The sequence below is a fragment of the Danio rerio genome, chromosome 15 (genome assembly GCF_049306965.1).
Source record: "Danio rerio strain Tuebingen ecotype United States chromosome 15, GRCz12tu, whole genome shotgun sequence".
NCBI classification, from domain to species: Eukaryota; Metazoa; Chordata; class Actinopteri; order Cypriniformes; family Danionidae; genus Danio; species Danio rerio.
In genome coordinates this window covers 36702501-36724141 of record NC_133190.1, presented here as the reverse complement: position 1 = coordinate 36724141, position 21641 = coordinate 36702501, and the positions used below count along the sequence as shown (strand labels likewise).

The following is a 21641-nucleotide window of genomic DNA, read 5'->3' as shown; positions in this document are numbered from 1 at the left end:
ACTTTGTATGTGAATTTATGCTTTGAGATTTTACTGCAAATGTCTCATCCATAACGCTGAAATTGCTCATCTTTGGATTTATTTTATGCTGGAGATACTGTTGTCCTAAAAATAATTAATTAATTAAAAAAACGTACAAAAAAAACTTACACATACCTTAGGAACGGTAAAGTAAAAATTGGGAAGTTGTAAACTCTTGACTTTTCTAAACTGTGGTTATCAACTTATCATAAAAAATGGTTCTCAACTCATGCCTATTATAAAACACATAAAGATGTCCAAGGCAATCGAAAAAAAAGTGACAAACTATTAAAAAAAATATATATATTGTATGTATATGTATGTTTATATGTGTGTACATTATGCGTTTGTTTATTGGTACATATTTTTGTGGTTCTATTTTCTATATACTTTTGTTGTGCTTTTTGAGAAATATGTTGTGTAATACTTATCTTTATTAACTCTTGTCTTTCTCTCTCTCTTTCATTATTGAAATAATGAGTATTGAACTGACTTTGTGTTCAATATATTATTAGACTTTGATTTATAATTTTGCTGTTTATCCTAATATCTTTATGTATCCCTTACCCACAGAGCACCGACACATTAATTACCGCTTAAGCACTTTTTGTTCGATTCTATATTTTTATACAGAATTAAGTATTTTGAAAATGTAAAAATGCAGGTTGTTTCCTGTGAGAAATGGATTTAGGGGTAGGGTTAGTGTATGGGGATAAAATATTCGAGAAATACCATTATTCACTTTTTCAGATATTGTAGTCCACCATCAGCATAGGGTGAAGTTAGCTAAAGCTGGTTTTCAGATAAAATAGGCAAAATAAGATTGTAGCATTAGAGCCAAGCAAAATAACTGATCTTGCATTGTTTCTTTAATGCTTGTTGACAGATTTGATTGCTTTCTGTTTCTTTACGTTTTACATGAAGCTATTTAGAAAAAAACTATTACCAATACCTGGTCCGTTTTAGCTGACTTCACCATTTTGAGGGATGTAAACGAAAACAATTGTCCCAACATATATCCTATTTTACATTTTGAATTTCTAAAGCTTCCGAGAATCCAAAAAGAGACACATTGATAAATAAGATGATAACTGTTTTAACCCTCTCAAGGCAGGCGTTGCAGATTTGCAACAGTTAAAAATGATTACCTTATTACTCCAGATACATATTTTATGAGTTTTTTTTTTTTACTCAGAAGTACCACTGCATGACTTGGTTGTACATTAGCAACAAACAGTTTCCCCACTTGCTCACCAGATGACACAAAAGACAAAAACTCGGAGTACCACATGACAAAGTGACTTGGAAACATGACCTACTCAATTTGAGATATTGGATTTGGATCCCATATTGTTTTTGTTGTTGTTCTGCCACTGCAAAGCTATTTGTTACATTGTTTGAAAAGTTGTATATAAAAAAGTTATTGTTCTTATCATATTCAGTCGTCAGTGTCTAATTACCACACTGGGCCTATGTTGCAAATCTGCAACATCCCAAAACGCCTTGCAACTTCTCTCTAAAAAAAAAAAAAGGTCAGGATTCTATTGTACTACCCCAAATGATCATTTCCCCCAAATCTCATTTTTCCTGTTTCTAAAACTTAATTTGAGCATGAGAGGGTTAACATTAAGATATGGTTGTATTGTCTTGTTAGTTATGAAATAGTTTGATAACAAGCAAGAAATGTTCAAGGGCCAATGACATGACCACATTGAAATGGTCTATAGTGAAGTGAGTCAAAAAATAAAATCAGAAATTGCAGTTGAAGTATCTTGTAAGTACAGTTTTTCTTTATATATCATATAGAGTTTTAGTTATTATTTTCTTTTATATATCATATAGTTTTTCTCTATATGATAAAACATTCATGGAAACCAAACATTTTGCAGGATAAAGTTCTGCAGTCCATTTAACGGCCTACAAGGCCTAACTTACCCTGCTGTGAAAGGTAAACACGCTCTCAGTGAAATGTTTTTCCTATCCAATAAGTTTTTAAGCAAATAACAGACGGTGTACAGTATGACAACATGTAAAAAGTATAAAGTTTGACAACAAATAGTCTTGATCTGACCTATTTAAACACGCAGCTGCTTACCATCATGACAACTTTGGTGTGTAGCTTGTGTTAGACTTTAGTCCGCTGCGCAGTGCCTGCGCTCGATCTGATGGAGTTATTGTAACCTACAGGATCACAGTGAGCTCATTAGCCCGTGTGCTCCGGCGCTAATTTGGGGGGTTACGAACTGGATGTTAATTAATCACAAGGCTGGCAGAAAGCGATGGCCCAGCGCGCGGCTGTGAGCGTGCATATCAAGCAGGCTCCGCGCGCGCCCGAGAAAAAGTGTTGTTGTTTGTGCGGAGCGCGAGAGAGCGCGCGGTGCAAGCTGCGAAGTGTTATTTCGCGCGTGTGTGTGTGTGTGTGTGTGTGTGTGTGTGTGTGTGTGTGTGTGTGTGTGTGTGTGTCTGTCTGTCTGTCTGAGAGAGAGAGAGAGAGAGAGAGAGAATGCTATAGCCCGGCATATGGTTTTGTAGTTAGTTTAATGTTTTGGTCATTTTTATGCTCTAATATTAATAAGCTAGTTCGCATTATATTTAATAACGCATTATGTTTAAGGAACGCGTTATACTTGGTTTAAATAATCATCACCACGCAGTCACATGTCACGTTTTAGCTATAACCTATACAAAGGGCCTATATACGTTTTAACCTAGTGTAGGTTATGATGGACTACACTTTTGACAGTCGTCATTTTACATTTTTGTCCAAGTGGCATTAAGCGGTTTTATTTAACATATGAGATGCAATAGCGCCATCTAGCGAATGTAAATGCATTGTTTTCCGCTGTGATACCTTTTCTAATATGTGATATGTGAATCTGAAATTGAATAAATAATGTTTTCATTAATGTATGGTTTGTTATGACAATGTTAGGTCGATATGCAATTATTTAAAAATCTTAGGGTTCAAAAATAATGAACAAAATCCCCTTTAAGGTTGTCCAAATTAAGTTAGCCATCCATATTATAATACTAATCAGAAATTGAGTTTTGACACATTTACAGCAGGACATCTACAAAATGTCTTAACACCTTCAGACCCAAATGATGTATTTCAGAAAAATGTAAAAGTATGTGTTCACAGTTCTGGAGGCTTTTATAAATGAGACTAAAACAAAACATACATAATCGCTGGTATAATCTGGATTTTTTTTTTTCAAAATCACAAACATTAGCATTGTAACATTTTTACTTTAATTTTGAAACTCCACAGTTTTTGTTGTATAGATTGCATTTTGTTTTTAAAAACTTTATCTTAATTTTCCTCATGATGAAGATAAATAATGCCCACATCTAAGATATTTCCATGCTAAATGCTCAAGAACTTCAAGATCTGTATATTCTCCATATGAAATTGTTTCAGCAATGAATTAGTACATCTATATAGTTTTTTTTAATAAGATACAGTTCAATCAGCATTGGTGGAGATTTAATTTCAGCAGATCTTGGACCCATAGTACATTCTAATTGACAGACATATTTGAAAAAATCCTGATCTAAAGCTTGCAAAGTTACAAAAATATTTAAAACTTTAATAAGTATTTCAATCCTTCCTTTCTACATAAAATCTATAAAATATTGACAAACATATCAAAAAATCTTAATAAAACATTGTAAATGTTATGTCTGTGTCTGGAGTGAAGTGATGCTGCCATGCTGCTTTTTACTGTAGTGGATTTACCGCCATTTGATTGGATGACAATCGTCCAGACCACTCTTATGAACGGCAGGCTTTTTTTGAGATGAAGTGCTCGGAAACCACAAAAAACATGGCCTGTGATGTCCACTGTAATATCCCTGTGACACAGGGTCTGAAGGGGTTAATGGAACATAATCTTTAACTAATAAATTTGAGCATAAAGTCAAATCAATAATTTTGACCAGTAAAATGTATTTTTGGCTATTGCCAAAAAATTACCCATTCATGCAAAATCTGTGTTTTTTGCGACGTTTTGTGGTCCAGTTTCACATTTATGTCTGTATTTGAATATCACCATAGCTTCACATCTGGGCTGCTATTGAGCAAAAACTATCAAATAAAGACTCAATTCACTGCAACCTGAACATTCATTAATTCACTTTCCCTCAGCTTAGTTCATTATTTATCAGGGGTCGCCACAGCAGGGTGAACCACCAACTATTGCAGCATATGTTTTATGCAGCAGATACCTTTCCAACCGTAACCCAGTACTGTGAAACACCCATACACACTAGCATTGACACATTACGGCACGTTTTGTTTACCCAATTCAACTATACTGCATGTGGGGGAAACCGGAGCACCCGGAGGAAACCCACAGGAACACGGGGAGAACATGCAAACTCCACAGACATGCCAACTGAGCAGGAACTTGAACCAGTGACCTTCTTGCTGTGAGGTGACAGTGCTAACCACTAGGCCACCATGCTACCTCATTCAACCTTAACAGCATCTGTTAATTTAATGGAAAAAAAAAGTTGAGAATAAAAGTTGATAACGCAGTATCAAAATGGATTTAAAAAAGCCACATTGTTGTCCATCTGGGGATTACACAAAATAAAATATTTGAGAAGCTGGTAAGACTTGATTTGATCAACACACACACACACACACACATTAATTCATTGTTTTCCGCTGCAGACAAATTAAAGCGTCTTTAAATGTGATTTTCTCCTGCTGTTAACATTTTTAAAAAAGAAAAATAACTAATGGTCTTACAGATATTACTGGGAGGGAAAGTGGCTTAATTGATAAGTATTCACCCTGCTGTGTTTTATCAACCTAAATTGGGTGAGGAAATCAATTATCATGGGAAGTCACACTGAAGATGTTAACAAGATACACCTGGGTGTTCATTTCAAGATCCACCGATTCATGAGCTCAATTCGTGACTGCAGAATAAATATCATGATCTATTGACAGCAGTGAAATGGAAATTTGGGGAGGTTGGGGATGATACAGCTGTTATGTAGATCAAACCACAAAGCAGCTGTAACAGGAGAATGGGACATCAGTGGACACGTCTGAACTTCACAGATTTACTGTCTTTGGAAAGCGAAAACAAATTAAAGCCATGGAAAACAGAAAAAAAAAGCAGTACTTACATTAGAATAAATGAGCTGTAACTTAAAAAAGCATGTTGCTACTAACACGAATGGAGAAAAACACTGCAAACATGAAGGTATGGATTGATTTTGATAGAGATGGATGAATGGCTTTTTGCGATGGATGAATAGATGGATGGATGAATGGGCGGACAAATAGATTGCTCGCTGGCTCGAGCCTTGGCTGGGTCAGTTAACATTTCTGTGTAGAGTTTGCATGGTCTCCCCGTGTTCGCGTGGGTTTTCTCCAGGTGCTCCAGTTTCCCCCACAAGCCTAAAGATGTGCTAGGTGAATTGAGTAAGCTAAATTGTCAATAGTTTATGTGTGTGAATGAGAGTGTATGGGTGTTTCCCAGTGATGGGTTGCAGATGAAAGGGCATCCGTTGCATAAACTTATGCTGGATAAGTTGGCAGTTCATTTCGCTGTGGCAACCCCTGAAAAATAAAATGAATGAATGAAAGGGTGAAGAGACAATTGTAATTACAATATGGATGGATGTAAATTTGATGGGTGTATGGATGAATCAATATGATATGGATGGATATACACTATAGATATGATTAGGGGTGCCCATGATTTTCTTATGAAAGGCCAAAGACTAAACCTGATGATTGAGGGCTGTAAGCTTTTAAGTTAAATATAACAAACTCTACAAGTCACCATGGGTATTTTCCTAATTTCATTCATTCATTTTCCTTCGGCTTAGTGCCTTTATTCATCAGAGGTCGCCACAGCGGAATGAACCGTCAACTTATCCAGCATATGTTTTACAGAGCGGATGCCGTTCCAGTGGCAACCCAGTACTGAGAAACATCTATACACACTCTCACCATCAGACACACATACTCATATACTATGGCCAATTTAGTTTATTCAATTCAGCTATAGCACATGTCTTTGGACTGTGGGGGAAACCAGAGGAAACTGAGGAAACTGACCCAGCCGGGAATCGAACCAACGATCTTCTTGCTGTGAGGAATAAATAGAAAACATTACTTTAATCATATTAACTAATGTTTTTTTTTTTTTTACATTTTGTAACAAACATATTTGAAAAAAACCAAACAATTCCACTGTGAACACAACGAAGGTCTATGCTGAACACACTAGTAAAGCTGCACATCCTTTAGCATTGATTTGCTAGCCAAAGTCTTGTGCATTGTCCTCTATCCATCAAGTGACAGTATGTACTTTTAAAAAAGTCTACACATTTAATTGAAACATTTAATTTAGGTTAAAGATTACATTAAATTAGAATCTCCATTAAGACATTCTCCAACCCCATGATTCTCCCTATTGCAGTGTTTCTCAACTACATTCATGGAGGAGCACCAACACTGCCTGTTTTTGGATGTTTCCTTATTCCACACTTATTTCAGGCTTTGCTACTGAGCTGATTGCAAATGTGCAGAGCTGGTGGTCCTCCAGGAACCAGGAACCCAATGGGAAGGTCGTAAATCAAAGGTTATCATGGGCCAACTTAGGCCCGAGGGCCCTAGTTTGGGCATCTCTGGTTTAGATGAATGTTCAGTAGCGATTTAAGGAAGAATATATGGATGAATGTTGGATAAATATAAATGGATGAATGTTTAATTGATAAATGGTTTGATAGACAGATGGATTTTGTTATAACGGGTGCATAGCTTCAACTTCCTTTCACACACCTCCCTGGAAGTTTCTAGAATACCTAGAAAGAGGTTGATTAGCTGGTTCAGGAGTGATTAATTGGGGTTGGAACCAAAAATATGCCGGACACTGGCCTTCCAGGACTAAGTTTGGACACCCCTGGTCTATAAAGTTTCTGTTTAAACTTGCTGCTGAAAGTAAAAACGGACTAAGAAAAGTTTAAAAGCACAGTCCATCCATGACAGTGCTTTGCTTCTCTTTGATGTTTGTTGTTACATTTTTTTTCTTTTCATCTAATTATTGTAAATGAATGTATTTTCTATTTATCATCTGTTGCGAGTTTTTCTTCTATAAATTTGCAGAAGGTGTCTCAAACTCGATTCCTGGAGGGCTCTGCACAGTTTTGCTCCAACCCTAATCAAACAGAGCTGATCCAACCAATCACGTGTTCAAGACTACATTAAGCAGGTGTGAGTTGGAGCTGGTTAGAGCTAAACTATGCGGAGCCGAGAGCCCAGACCCTCCAGGATTCGAGTTTAAACCCTTGGTATAGCTATTAGAAGTAATGAAACCGTATCACCATTAGAGGGCAATGCAGCTTTACAGCAAATTTGAACCCATGTGTTTTGCTAAAAGGGCTCACTTTCAACATTCATAACAGCATTTGTATCGTAGATTCAATTAAATACAGATCTCTTATTTATAACAAATTACAAAGGAATACTTAAATGTGTAATCAAGAAGTGCCCAATAAAAGTAATACTAAAACAGTGTCTGATTCACATTAAAGAGTGTGTTGAAAGGCAAAAGTTAAAAGACAAAAGCCAGTTCTGTGTGAGGAGGCTGTAAATGCGGGTTTCGCTTTACCGCGCCAGTGACGCTGACAGTCTAATCAGCCAAATTAAGAGGCAAAAGAAGCGGAGAGATGTAATCATTATTAGCATATAGCATAATTGCTGTGCTGTAGGGACTCTGCAGAAACTTTAATCCCTGGAGGAACGTCACAGCGCTCTGTTGAGACTGGTGAAAATGTTTGCCCACGCTCCAGCTCTCAAAGCTCACAGCACTAATTACGTCCTGAACAAAATCAACATTTATTACACCCAAACCGCTCACTGTAAACAGGAGACTCGGGTCTTCGGGGGGTCTTTATCAGACACGAAGAAACGAGGTTATGTCTGGATCCTGGAATAGTGCTTTACTGTCTGGAGTAAATCTGAAAAATGTGAAACGAAAACATTGGCTATTTTTCATTCTTGAAATATTTTTATTTGAGGTGTGTGTGTGTGTGTGTGTAGGCTTGTATTTTACAGTACTATAAAAATACTAAAAATAGTTTCTGTCCATGTGACCCCGCCGGTCCTACACCACCCAACCCGCTCCCAGCTGGTGCTGAACCGGCGACCTTCCACATGGTAGTTGGTTGCTCTACCAAGGAGGCTAAAGATCATGGCCAGCGTCTGTCGCTAGAGCACCTTTAGAGGTCAGAGGAGTGAGGTTTACTTGTACAGCACTTACTAGCTGGCCTCTGCTACACTCACCCGCCAAACCTCACTCCCATTCCGGGTCACGGCACCAAATGTAACCCTGCCGGTCATACACCATGCTAGTATTGCTAGTATTTCTCTGGCAACTTTCCACATGGGAGTCGGTTGCTCTACCTAGGAGGCTAAAGACCATGGCCTCTGTTGCTAGAGCACCTTTAGAGGTCAAAGGAATGAGGTTTACCTGCACAGCACTTAATAGCTGGCCTCTGCTACACCCACACGGAAAAAAAACCTATATAAACGTATGTTTTAATATAGGTTTGTAGGTTTTATATATATGTGACATATAAAATTGGCCGTGTTCCTACATTATATGTAGATATATGTATCAATATGTACAATTAAGCTCTCACTTATTTGCAATTGTTAAATTCCAATTACATGTGATACCAATTTCAAGTGTTCACACATACATAACTTTTTGGATTTTATTTATTTATTTTTTTTGCCTTGATAATAGAAAATATGAGCTAGATGTCATATATGGCAGTTGCTAAAGTGAGATGAGCTATATAGGAGATATATCTTGTATGTACATATAGGGCTTATATGTGGATATAAAAAAGCAACACAGGTGAACTTTATCCCAGCAAACACAATATTGTAGGGCCCACTTGGGCTACATGATACTGAGTGGGCATTGGCCCAAAATGGGTATCTCATGTTGGACCCACTTGGGGGTTTTCCGCTTTTTCTAGCCAAAATAAAACAAATAAGACTTTCTCCATAGAAGAAAAAATATTATCAGACATAGTGTGAAAATTTCCTTGCTCTCTTGAACATTATTAGGAAAATATTTTAAAAAGAAAAAACATTTTAAGGGGAACTAATAATTCTGATTTCAACTGTATGTGTGTTGCCTTGGATGGCCTGTGTATGCACATATATGCACCTCAATTTTGCCTATATGTTGCATGTATACGCATATATGCAGCTCATTATCATATACAGCTGAAGTCAGAATTATTAGCCCCCCTGAATTATTAGCGCCCCTGTTTTTTTTTTCCCCCAATTTCTGTTCTGTTCTGGGAAGATTGTTTCAGCACATTTCTTAGTAATAGTTTTAAAAACTTATTTCTAATAACTGATTTATTTTATCTTTGCCATGATGACAGTAAATAATATTTTACTACATATTTTTCAAGACACTTTTATACAGCTTAAAGTGACATTAAAAGGCTTAACTAGGTTAATAAGGTGAACTAGGCAGGTTAGGGTAATTACTCAAGTTATTGTATAACGATGGTTTGTTCTGTAGATTATCGAAAAAAATATTAGCTTAAAGGGGCTAATAATTTTGTCCCAAAAATGGTTTTTAAAATATTAATAACTGCTTTTATTCTTGCCGAAATAAAACAAATAAGACTTTCTCCAGAAGAAAAAATATTATCAGACATACTGTGAAAATTTCATTGCTCTGTTAAAAATCATTTGGGAAATATTTAAAAAAGAAAATAAAAATCATAAGGAGGCTAATAATTCTGACTTCAACTGTATGTGCATATATACTGCATATAGCTTTCATATATGTGCATATATCCTCATATAGGTTCTTTCCATGTGGGAATGTTTTGAAACAATTGTATTTTTGATTTACCAGTCACTCAAGTGCCAGTTTCAGATCTGTCACATCCATAATGAAGGTTTTTTCCTCATAAATGCAAAAATGTAATATAAAAATAAAGTTAATCATTTTTGTTCTGTGGGACAACTCTCATCCTATTGATTAGCATTATTTTATATAGGTTGTGCAGTTTAATTCACAGAATTTCAATAAAGTATGTTGTAAGCTATACTGTAAACTTGCAAACTTTTTTGGTCACATCCATAACACGTTTATTTTCCTCATTTAAAATATAAACTCTTTTTTTACAGGTTAAATTTTTTCTGATCACATATCTCTGTGGTTAGTTGTTGTGGAAAATATAAACAGATGTTTTAATATAATGTTAACATATACTTTCTATGTGAATTTATGCAAATGTCACATCCATAACACTGTATTGCTCAGAGATGTTTCAGTGTGCGTATTCTGCTAGTGAGACGAATGATAACATTCCCCTCATAGGCTACTGTGGGAACGTTTAGGCAGAAGAGCTCCCACTTAAAAAATACATGGAATTCTTGTGTCACACAATTATGCCATATGATACATAAGCGGCTTAGGAGTTATGGACTTAGAGATATGAGAAAAACAGACCTGATCGTCATCACATGACTATATATTTTCCTGTGTAAACCTAATTGCAACTTTTTAATAAGACCACACGTTCTTTTAAGCATGAAGAATTGTGATGAGGAACATACTGGGTTAATTTGAGCGTATAAATAAACTATTGCTCATTGCTGGTTTATGTTTAGTGCAAGTAAATGCTCTTATATCTCAAGCAAAGTTGAATAATGTGATGTGATGTCTTTTGAAATAGTTCTTTAAAGATTATGCAGTGTAGCTTTTTATCTTATGTTGAAAAAATTTACAAAGTTTAAATAATCCAGGATCATTTAAACTAGGATTAACTGGATGGAATTTGTGAAAGAAAGCTTCATTTTCACAATACACACCATTGACCTTAACCACATTAGAAGATTTGAGTGAAAGTCTTGATATTCACTTCATGATCAAGATTTCAGGTAAAAATTCAGTGCAACTCTTAAATAGATAGTTCACCTAAAATTGAAAATTTGCTCACTATTTACTTCCGCTTAAGTAGATGTTTTGAAGAAACCTGAGAACTTGTAACTGACTTTAATATTATAAAAAACAACTAAGGAAGTCGATGTTTAGAGATTCCAAGTTTCCTTTAAAATATCTTATTTGTGTCCAACAGAAGAAAGAAAGTCAAACAGGTTTGGAACAAGTAAAGGGTGCATAAATGATGACAGAATTCTTATTTTTGTGTGAACTGACCTTCTAATGAAAATAAACTTTGTGATATAGCATGGCGAAAACAATTCCCCAATAAATGCACACCATATGTAAGCTTAATATGATCCTAAAGATGATCTGACCATGTGGAGAACCACAGAACTGCAGCACACTAAAGACATTCAGTGCAGATCAGGTCAGCCGGGGGTCACATGATGGAGCCTTCTTTTAGTTTAAAATTGTCATCCTGGAATAGGGATACTTGGATACTTCTTCCTACATGGTTGTTTTAGAAATAAAAAAAGTGACACACTGCACCAGTTATGGTTAAATAAATTGTTGGCAAACATACTAACATGCCAAAAAAACTATCACTGCAATCAAGTTCCAATCAAAGACAATATGCTCACTAAAATCCAAACAGCAAGTAATAATGTTTTGTTGTTTTAAAGACATATTCACCCTAAAGTTAAAATGACCTAATCATTTACTTTTGCTAATGTGGTTTTAAGCCTTTTCTTAGTTATGTTGAACACACACACAAAAAAGAAAACAGGTAGTTGACTTCTACAGTAATCTATGAGGCAATAGGTGTTTGCAACCAGCTTTCTTCAAAATATCTCCTTTCACTTTTAACAGAACAAAGAAACTCAAATAGGTTATGAACAAGTAAAGTTTGAGTAAATGATGATAATTTGACAATTAGATTTTTTTTCTGGATGAACTTCCCCTTCAACAACTTTTTCTGTTTTGTTTAGTTTTTTGTTAATACAGAAATTGTTGTTATTGTTATTAATGTGCTCAAGTAATTGATCATGGACATTCTGACAAGTTGATACATATTGCCTTTGGTTTACCAGGTAAGAGCAGTGACGATGACATGATGCCTCATTTTTTTTTTATTTGATTATACAATCTGAAATTTTCTTCCATCTGGTTTTGAATTTGAAAATAAAAATTCTAATTAATAAACACAAAATACACTTGAGCTCTTGCAAACTTGCTATTAACTGCTTCCCACCACTGCCATTGTTATTGAGTGCAAAACAAAGCACATTTTTACATATCTATCTAAATCCTTTAATGGTATTGGCTCCCCCAAAGACAAATCTTTATTTATAAAAATGCTGGGTTGGGTTCACTGCACACTGGGTCAAATATGTAAAAACCAGTGATGTTGTTGTTGTTGTTTTTCTTTTTAAAGAATTCAATGTAAATTCATTTCTTTAAACCATTTGAATTGTTGGGTGTACTGTCAATTTCATCCAGCAATAAGTTACACAACACAGCCTTTTTTAACCCATTAACTGTCTGCCCACATTGGAATTCACATAGGGGACACATTTACTGTATATTATAGAGAATATATGCATATTTTACATTGGTAAAGATAAGTTCAGATTTTAAATAAAACTTTTTTTAAATATACTGAAAAACATTCTGAACACCAGACTGTGACAGGGGTTGAAGAATATACACTAATAAAATAATCACAAAAATAACAGAAAAAGTACTGTCAGCCCACTATGCAGCTTACTGTATATAACATTCACAACTAAAAATACCACTAAAAGTCGTCACTTTTTATTTTTTTTATTTTCAACATCAAAAGTTTTCAGAAGAGAGATCAAGGTCCAATAATGCAATTTAAAAACATAATAAAACTGAAAAACATCTGTAAATCATGAGCTATTCAGACAATCACTGTTCAAATATACAGCCATGTAGATATTTTAATGAGCATAAATCACTTTCAATCAACAGATGTTTTTACAGTGTAATTGAAAACAAATTGCACAAATGTTTGCTTATCACCTATAAGTCACATTGGATGAAAATAGTGTAAATATTTATGTTACAGAAAAATATCTGTAAAATCTGTAATATTTTTTGTGATTCATGCTTTTTCTACTTATTTAGGCTTTCAGTTGTCAGTTGCATTGGGACCTTGATCTTTCATCCAAAAGCTTGAGATGTAAAATATATATATATATATATATATATATATATATATATATATATATATATATATATATATATATATATATATATATATATATATATATATATATATATATATATATGTTTATTAAAATTTTAATAGTTTAAAGTGATATAATGTCTGGGTTTCTGTTGTGAATTACAGTACAAAAACCTTGTAATAAGCTGACATTACATTCTCTGTTGTTTTCTATGTAGGCTATTATTTCTTAAAAAAAATCTTGTCTAAAACTACTAAAACGTCAACAAAAGTAATTTTGTTAAATTCCAGAGATAAATTTTCAACATCAAAAGTCGACAGAGCAGTGATAAAGCTTCCATAAAGCAATTCACAACCGTGAATACACAGAAAACACGTGTGAATCACAAAATACGGAACCTGTTAATTAACGGATATTTTTTACAGTGGTATTCTAAAGCAAACTTAATAAAAACTATATTCTGCCTGAATGTTTTAAGGTTGTTAAACTGGAGTGAACTGTATTTTTGCCATGCTGCAGCTGCATCCTCTCCAGTAAGTGCAGTGTGTTCGCTGTGGGGCGTCTGACAGAACATCATGTCAGAAAATCTCTTTCCCTTAATTGTATCAGAGAGTGCGAGCGTGTGCATGTGTGCGGCGCTAATCAAGTCATGTTCACCACGTGTAACATCCTCAAAGGAAATGAGTCACTGGTAATGAAGACCTGTTAACATGGCAGGATGTTGCAGAAACCGAGGATCAGAGCCATTACGTAAAACTGACTGATAGGGATGTTTCCCCCCGTTTTGTTTGTCATTTAGAAAATGGCTTTGCAAATTGTGTTATGGCTGCAGATGTTTGTGGTCACTGTTGATGTTCATGTGTCAGGCTGTAGGAAATATGTGCTTATAAATGGTATAGTGCTTTTATTTGCAGTTGAAGTCAAAATTATTAGCCCTTCTGAATTATGTTTTTTTCAACACATTTCTTAACACAATAATAAACTAATATTTTAATAACTGATTTCTTTTCTCTTTGCCATGATGACATGTGTAGGATGACAGTATTTTTAAGAGACTAGTATTTAGCTTAAAGTGCAATTTTAAGCTTAACTAGGGTAATTATGCAAATTAGGGTAATCGTGCAAGTTATTTTATAAAGATGGTTTGTTCTGTGGATAATCCAAAAATATTGCTTAAAGGGGCTAATAATTTTGACCTTAAAATGTTTTTTTTTTAATGTAAAAACTGCTTTTATTCTAGCCAAGATAAAACAAATAAGACTTTCTCCAGAAGAAAAAAATATTATAGCAAATTACTGTGAAAAATTTATTGTATTTGGGAAATATTAGAAAAAAAAAATCACAGGAGGATTCAAACTGTTTTATCTAAAGCAACTTATATCACACCATATGTACAGTGCTCAGCATATAAGCACACTTCTCACAAATCTATCTTTTCAATTTGTTTGTATAGGAAGCTTGTTTAATAGGAAGCTATACAATATTACAGGGGTTACCAAACTTGTTCCTGGAGGGCCGGTGTCCTACAGACTTTAGTTCCAACCCTAAACACACCTGAGTGAGCTAATCAAGGTCTTACCAGGTATACTTAAAACACCCAGGCAGGTGTGTTGAGGCAAGTTGGAGCTAAACCCTGCAGGGACACCAGCCCTCCAGGAACGAGATCGGTGACCCCTTCAATATTGTATTTGTGCATATAGATTAATCAGTACTTAAGCCAAATCTGGAGTTTATCTAACAAAATACTTTACAGTAACGGTCCAAAACTAGTACACCCAAATTTATGTTATAGAAAAATATTGAATACAAATTTAAAAAAGAGGAAAAATCAAAACAATTTTTTTTAAATTTTGCAATATTTAGCATCAATTTAATTGTATTATCTTTCCATTTAAAATATGTTTGGTGACTAAAATATTATTTTAATAAATAGATCTGTTTAATCTGTTTTGTTTAAATATACCAAAATACTGAGAAATGCATAAAAATTTTCAAAATGGATACAATTTGCAGTAAACTGACTTTATCATAAAATAATGCAAATGCTTAAATGTGATAGGGAACATTTGATTCTTTTACAAATTGTTTTAGAACTTATTGTTAAGCTATTTTAAATCAGAGTTGACAATAACAGACTTCAAATTTTCAAACATGTTGGCCTTAAACCAAAACTGAATTATATCCATCTTCATCACATTATTGTTTTTTGTTTGTTTGTTTGTTTTTATTGAAGGAAATGAAAACCTGAACATCTCAAGGAGCTTTACAAACAATTATGGTCAAATACAATAATTACATGGTCTGGAGTCATGCATAACATAACATTGAAGATATAATAGGGCTGCACGGTGGCCTAGTGGGTAGCACTTTCGCCTCACAGCAAGAAGGTAGCTGTTCGAGCCTTGGCTGGGTCAGTTGGCATTTCTGTGTGGAGATTGCATGTGCTCCGGTTTCCCCCACAGTCCAAAGGCATATAAAGGTATAGGTGAATTGGGTAGGCTAAATTGTCCGTAGTGTATGTGTGTGAATAAGTGTGTATGGGTCCCTGTGATGGGTTGCAGCCGGAAGGGCATAAGTTGGTAGTTCATTCCGCTGTGGTGACCCCAGATTGGGACTAAGCCAAAAGAAAATGAATGAATGGATGATGTAATAAGAAGAAAAAGAAGAAGAGGAAAAATGACAAATAAAAGGGGAAAGAATAATTCTGCAGAACAAACTGCTTTAAAGGCAAAACACCAACTTTCACACCAAGAAGGGGATATAATATTTAATTTAACAATTATTTAACAGCTGGGTAATTCTTTTAAATTTTTTAAATATTACCACATAAAAATTGTTCCCAATAAGTATAAAACCTGTCCAAAGAACCCCTTAGTGTGTGTTTGATCTTTTCTGATTTTAGAAAAGGCATCAGATCTTTAAACCAGGCTTTCACAAACAGGGGACAATGTTATTTTTCAAAAGGAATGAGAAATTCACTGTATCATTAATTAAATTAAGCAATTGCTGCAATTTATATTAAAATTAATATACACAAATAATTTATATAAAAGAGATATTAAATGAAGCATATGTTTAAAGTAAACTGTAAAAAAAAAGTTATTTTAGTTATTTTTTCCCCCGCAGATATGGTGCAGGAAAAAATAATAGCTGTTGAATTACAGAAATTTACCAGAAATTTTAATTGAAGGAAATGTTTGTATTTTAACGTCATTATTTTTGTTTGTTTTTTCTGGCACCGCATCAGTGTATGTTTTCATTTTTAATTATTTTAAATTAGTATTTTAATTTAACGGGCTGTATGGTGGCTCAGTGCATGGTTAGCACTGTCACCAGAAGGTTGCTGGTTCGGGTCCCGACTGGCCCAGTTGGCATGTGGAGTTTGCATGTTCTCCACATGCTGGGTTTCCTCCGGGTGCTCCGGTTTCCCTCACAGTCCAAACACATGTGCTATAGAAGAATTGAATAAAACTATAAACTGGCCGTAGTGAATGTGTGTGTATGGGTGTTTCCCAGGACTAGGTTGTGGCTGGAAGGGCATCCGCTGCATAAAACATATTGCTGGAATAGTTGGCAGTTCATTCCACAGTGACGACCTCTGAAATAGAGATTAAGCCAAAGGAAAATGAATAAATATTACTTTAAATAATTGTACATTTATATAACCTCAAAGTACACAATTAAGCTGTTTTGTCAGAGAATGATTTGGAGTTTATTAGACTTTTAACCAGTTTTATTAGACTAATAAACTTATATATCAGTGTGAACTGTCACATTAATGGAAGAAAAACAGCTATCTAATCTGCTCTTGCTCAAGAATATATAGTCCTTTGATAAACAAAACCTCTCTCGTGAGACATTTTGAAGCCAAATATCCACTTCCTTCAGTGTTATCTGATAAGAGATGAGAATGTGAACTGGAAGTCTTGCAGTCATGAAGATTATTTACAAGCTAGTTCTTTTACAAATGATATGCCAACATGGAGACTTTTTTTTTTTACACAGTCAATGTGACCAAATTGCGATGCACAGGATTTCCTCCCTTCAACAAAGCAGAAAAGCTGCTCCAAAGCTGTGAGAACATTCTCATATAATACTGAAACTTTAAATCCACGAGGACTGACCTTAGAGGTATACAATAGTCAACATTTGAAGTGGTTCAAAGCTTTAGTCACACTTTATTTTGATGGTCCGTTTGTTGAATTTAAGTTACATTGCATCTACATGCCAACTAATTCTCATTAGATTATAAGTAGACTGTTAGGTTGGGGTTAGGGTTAGTGTAAGTTGACATGTACTTGCAAAGTTTCTAGTCAGTTAAATGTCTTTTGAAGGAGCAGTATCAGCAGATATTAAGCAGACTGTCTAGTGATGCTCAAATGGAGCAACAAAATAAATTGTTACCAAAGCCTTTCATCAAAGTTGTCCTAAAACTAATCAACAACACCATTTCTTGTGTTAGGACAACTTTTTTTTTGATCTACTTCAAATATAGTTCCCCAACACAAACTGCTCAATTCCTGTGTTTCTTTCTTGTCTGCAAAATAAGATATTTTGAAGAATGTTAGAAACACATAGAATGTTTGCATAGATAACAATATTTTGATATTAACACAATCAATAAGGACGTATTTAGATTAATCTACCATGTAAACCGAGATTTTTTTTTTGATTAGCCTAAACGAATTAAAGTTACACTTTAAGCAAAAACAAATGGCATTAAGATAATAATTTTATTTTAGTCTAATTATTGTAATGTATGTTATACATGCCTTAATCTTTCATTCATTTTCTTGTCGGCTTAGGCCTTTATTAATCAGGGGTCGCCACAGCGGAATGAACCGCCGACTTATCCAGCACATGTTTTACACAGCGGATGCCCTCCCAGCCTCAATGGATGTCTGTGTGTGGATGAGTTTGAATGGATGTTTTCCAGTAATGGGTTGCAGAAGGGCACCAACTGTGTAATATTAATTTGTGTTTGTGTGTGTGTGTGTGTGTGTGTGTGTTTGTGTGTGTGTGAATGAGAGAGAAAGCATGAAGCCTATGTGTGTGTGTCACTTGCTTGGTGCTTGTGTGTGTGTGTGTTTGTGTGTCTGCTTAAACAGACAGCTTGTTATAGGCTGTCTGGACTCTAGACTCTGTATAGCTGGGTGGTTTTTGGTTTTGTTCTCCCCCCCCCTCGTTAGCGGAGACGGGTGCGGCGGGGAGAAAATGGGGCGGGTTGGACAGCGGGACAACAAATGCTGAATATAAGCAGGAGCGGTCGGGTTTGGGATAAAACCTAGCGGGAGTGGTATTCAAAATTTAGTCCCGCGCAGATCTCTAAACCGTGCTCAGGCACACCTCGTCCAACCGGGCCAGAGCCGGCCAAGTGAACTGAGCCCGATTCAGCGCACTCACACTTCTCAAACGATCCGGGAAATGGGCCTGAGCACGGTTTGAATAACAGTGTTAGTAGGCCCTTAATTTATTAGTTTTTACAAATTTAAGTGGATTGAACAAAAAACAATTAAGTTGTCACAAAAAACTCAAGAATTGTGTTGTTTCAGCTCATTTTATATAAATAGTTTAAACTAACAGCATTTTTTTGTGTTTTGCGAAATGTTGAATAATTAGATTACTGATTTCCATGTAAATGTTTCTATTTACATCCATAGTAAGACAAAAAAGTACCAAGTCAAAATAGATTCCAACATTCTTCAAAATACCTTCAGTTTTGATCAACGGAAGAAAGAAACTCAAACATGTTTCTAATAAGTGGAGAGTCAGTAAATGATGACAGGACTGTCATTTTGGGTGAACTTCCCCCCCTTCAAAACAGCTTTTGAGGAACGTGTGCATTCCTGCTCTCCATGTGGCTGCTTGTTGTTTATCCTTCACAGAGAGAGTTGCTGATAACACAGTGCTGTTCTTCAGGACACCTCTGGTTTCCTCAGAAGGAAGCACCTGTACCCTGTGGAAAGAAGCTTTTGCTTCAGCACACAGAAAATATTGCCCCTGTCACTGAGTGCCCCAAAGGACGGCTGGATTGTGTTTGCACAGGCGAATGAGCTCAAGTAGCTCACAACTGCAGAGGTGAGAACAGCAAACAGCTGCGCTTCAGAAAGTGACAGAGAAAACACTGTGGTCTAGTTAGTAGGTAAACGTGAAGTGTCCTTCGAGAATAGCGGAGAACATACGCTACTTTTGGTTTGAAGAGCTTTTTATTTTGCCAATAAATGTAAATTGCCTATACTTCTATGAAAGTTCGAGACAAAGATGTATTTACTCACCTACAAGACACCCAAATTCTCCTAATAAATCCTCTTATGCAACTGAATATAACTAATACAACTGAACTGTATTACACTTCTAACAATTTTCTGCAGAATCTACAGTAACTTACAGTAAATCAATTACAGCAAAAATACTGTATTTACATCTACAGCACCATTTATCTTGCTGTATATGTATGTTCAGTATTGTTTATCTTTACCTTTAAAAATATATAGTCATTTCACACAACGCAAGATTTTAAATGCAGTAACATACTGCATAACTGTCTTACAGTAAATTACAGTTCAAATTACAGTAAAATACTATAATTTACAAAAAGCATTAACAGTGTATTTATTAATAATTGGTAACTCCATTTAGTAAGAAAGATTATACGACTTTTGGTTTTAATGCAGTATTAGACCTTAAGAAATTAACATCAGCTAAGATTAATAAAAGGCTTTTGTTGTTGTCATTAAATTGACATTATTTAAATAGTCAACTTGTGCTTTACTGTACAGCGTTAATGAAGAAAAGGCCACTAAATAGCCACAGAATGTTTTTTTAATATTGTAGGCTAGATTATTGTGTAAATGTTACAAATGTTACGTTTAAGCTCTTATTCTTAAAAGTTTCAACAATAAATAATTATTTGTGCTATTTTAAGTGCCCACAATATTAATATTTTGCATGTTCATTATCAGGATACACTGAATTATTGAATATTAGCATGTGTCTATTCTAGACTTAAATTCGTCAAGAAAACAATTAGCAGTACTAATATTGTCAACATTGATAAGAAATATTTCCAGAGCCCTAAATTAGCATATGATGATTTGCTGAAAATTCAATAGAGAAATTTCTTTCCATCACAGAAAGAAAAATACACTTTTAAATGTATTAAAATAGAAAGAAATATAAAAATAATTGTAATACTATTTAACAGTAATATTTTTATCATCATCAAATACAGTAAATGCATGCAAATCATGCAAATCATTGATGAGTACAAAACCTCTTATATATCTTGATCTGGTTTCATCACCACGGTAGCTTACACTACAGGGCTAACCTGTTCCTATTCTGGGTTAGGGATTGCGGACACAAACTAGACCAGACAAAGCTTTGAGTAAAGTGACATATATCTGATGCAATAAAGCCACTCCCAAACCCTGTGCTCTTTTTGCTCCAAATTAAAACCATTTACATTCAATCCAATTTTTTTTTTAAACAAAATGTAATTAGTTCCCAATGATTATTTTTAATATGTGAAATATAATTATTTACTGTCAGTTATATTAAAACGTTTTTAGGTATCAATTAACATTAGTAATAGCTTTAAAATGTAGAAATGTACATATAAATTTGCTTTATATATAAAGCTTATAAAGCAGCTCTCTGTGAAGTGTGAACCTACATTATTAAAATCAGTTGACTGATTTGCATTGACATAAAATATTTAAAACTGCCTTCTTAAACTTTTTTTTTTTGCATCAACAGTGTTTATTTTAGTCTTATGTTTAAATCCATTATACGTCAGATATTAAAAAGTGAATTGCGCTGAATCTCTTGCAAAAACTGACTCTAACTGACTCTCTCATGTGTGATTGTGATTGGCTGTTACAGTAGCTGGAAGTGTCACACTTTCATCTGCACACACTCTATAGCATTAATAATCAACCCTGGGTTAAACCCTGATTAACAGATAATGTTTATTGTGAAACAACTTAACCTGACTCTAACCAATTTGCATCTCTTTGCATTTGTCAACACAAAACTTACTCTGCAACCCAACTCGGAGTTCGTTCAACTCGTTTTGTGCAACTGACCTCAGAAGTAATAGACCTCTTTAACTATAAACAACATGATCTGTCTGTGTTTGGACAGACAGGTAAACATGCAATTTAATCTCATTCATGACATTCCTGCGATCATTATCTGAGACGGCTGTTCAAAACCCTTTAATGCATATACCTGATGCATAAAACCCTTTGATGCATATACACCACATATAGACTGTTTTTAGCTCTCTGTTGTGTGAAAAACCATTTTGTTGTCAAAGAAATGATTGCATGCTTCTACTTGTACACTGACGCATTCATAAAGTCAATTTCTCCTGAAGTATATTGTTCAATTTTGGTATTTCCAAGATCTGTGGAGACCTGTCTGCCATTTTATTAGTTAACAGGAAATGACA

General features: G+C 34.8%; 2 long non-coding RNA genes across 4 annotated transcripts in view; one reads left to right on the top strand and one right to left on the bottom strand.

Annotated features, from left to right (window-relative positions):
- The window catches only part of LOC141377870 (uncharacterized), a 57710-nt gene extending 55366 nt beyond the window's left edge, over positions 1–2344 (bottom strand). For all 3 annotated transcript variants that reach the window (XR_012390966.1, XR_012390964.1, XR_012390965.1), the window contains exon 1: positions 2117–2344. This is a non-coding gene — a long non-coding RNA (uncharacterized lncRNA). The remainder of the gene's footprint in view (positions 1–2116) is intronic.
- Positions 1709–21641, top strand: part of LOC141377880 (uncharacterized) — a 23931-nt gene continuing 3998 nt past the window's right edge. Inside the window, exons 1-2 of the long non-coding RNA XR_012390978.1 lie at positions 1709–1795; positions 19072–19264. This is a non-coding gene — a long non-coding RNA (uncharacterized lncRNA). The remainder of the gene's footprint in view (positions 1796–19071; positions 19265–21641) is intronic.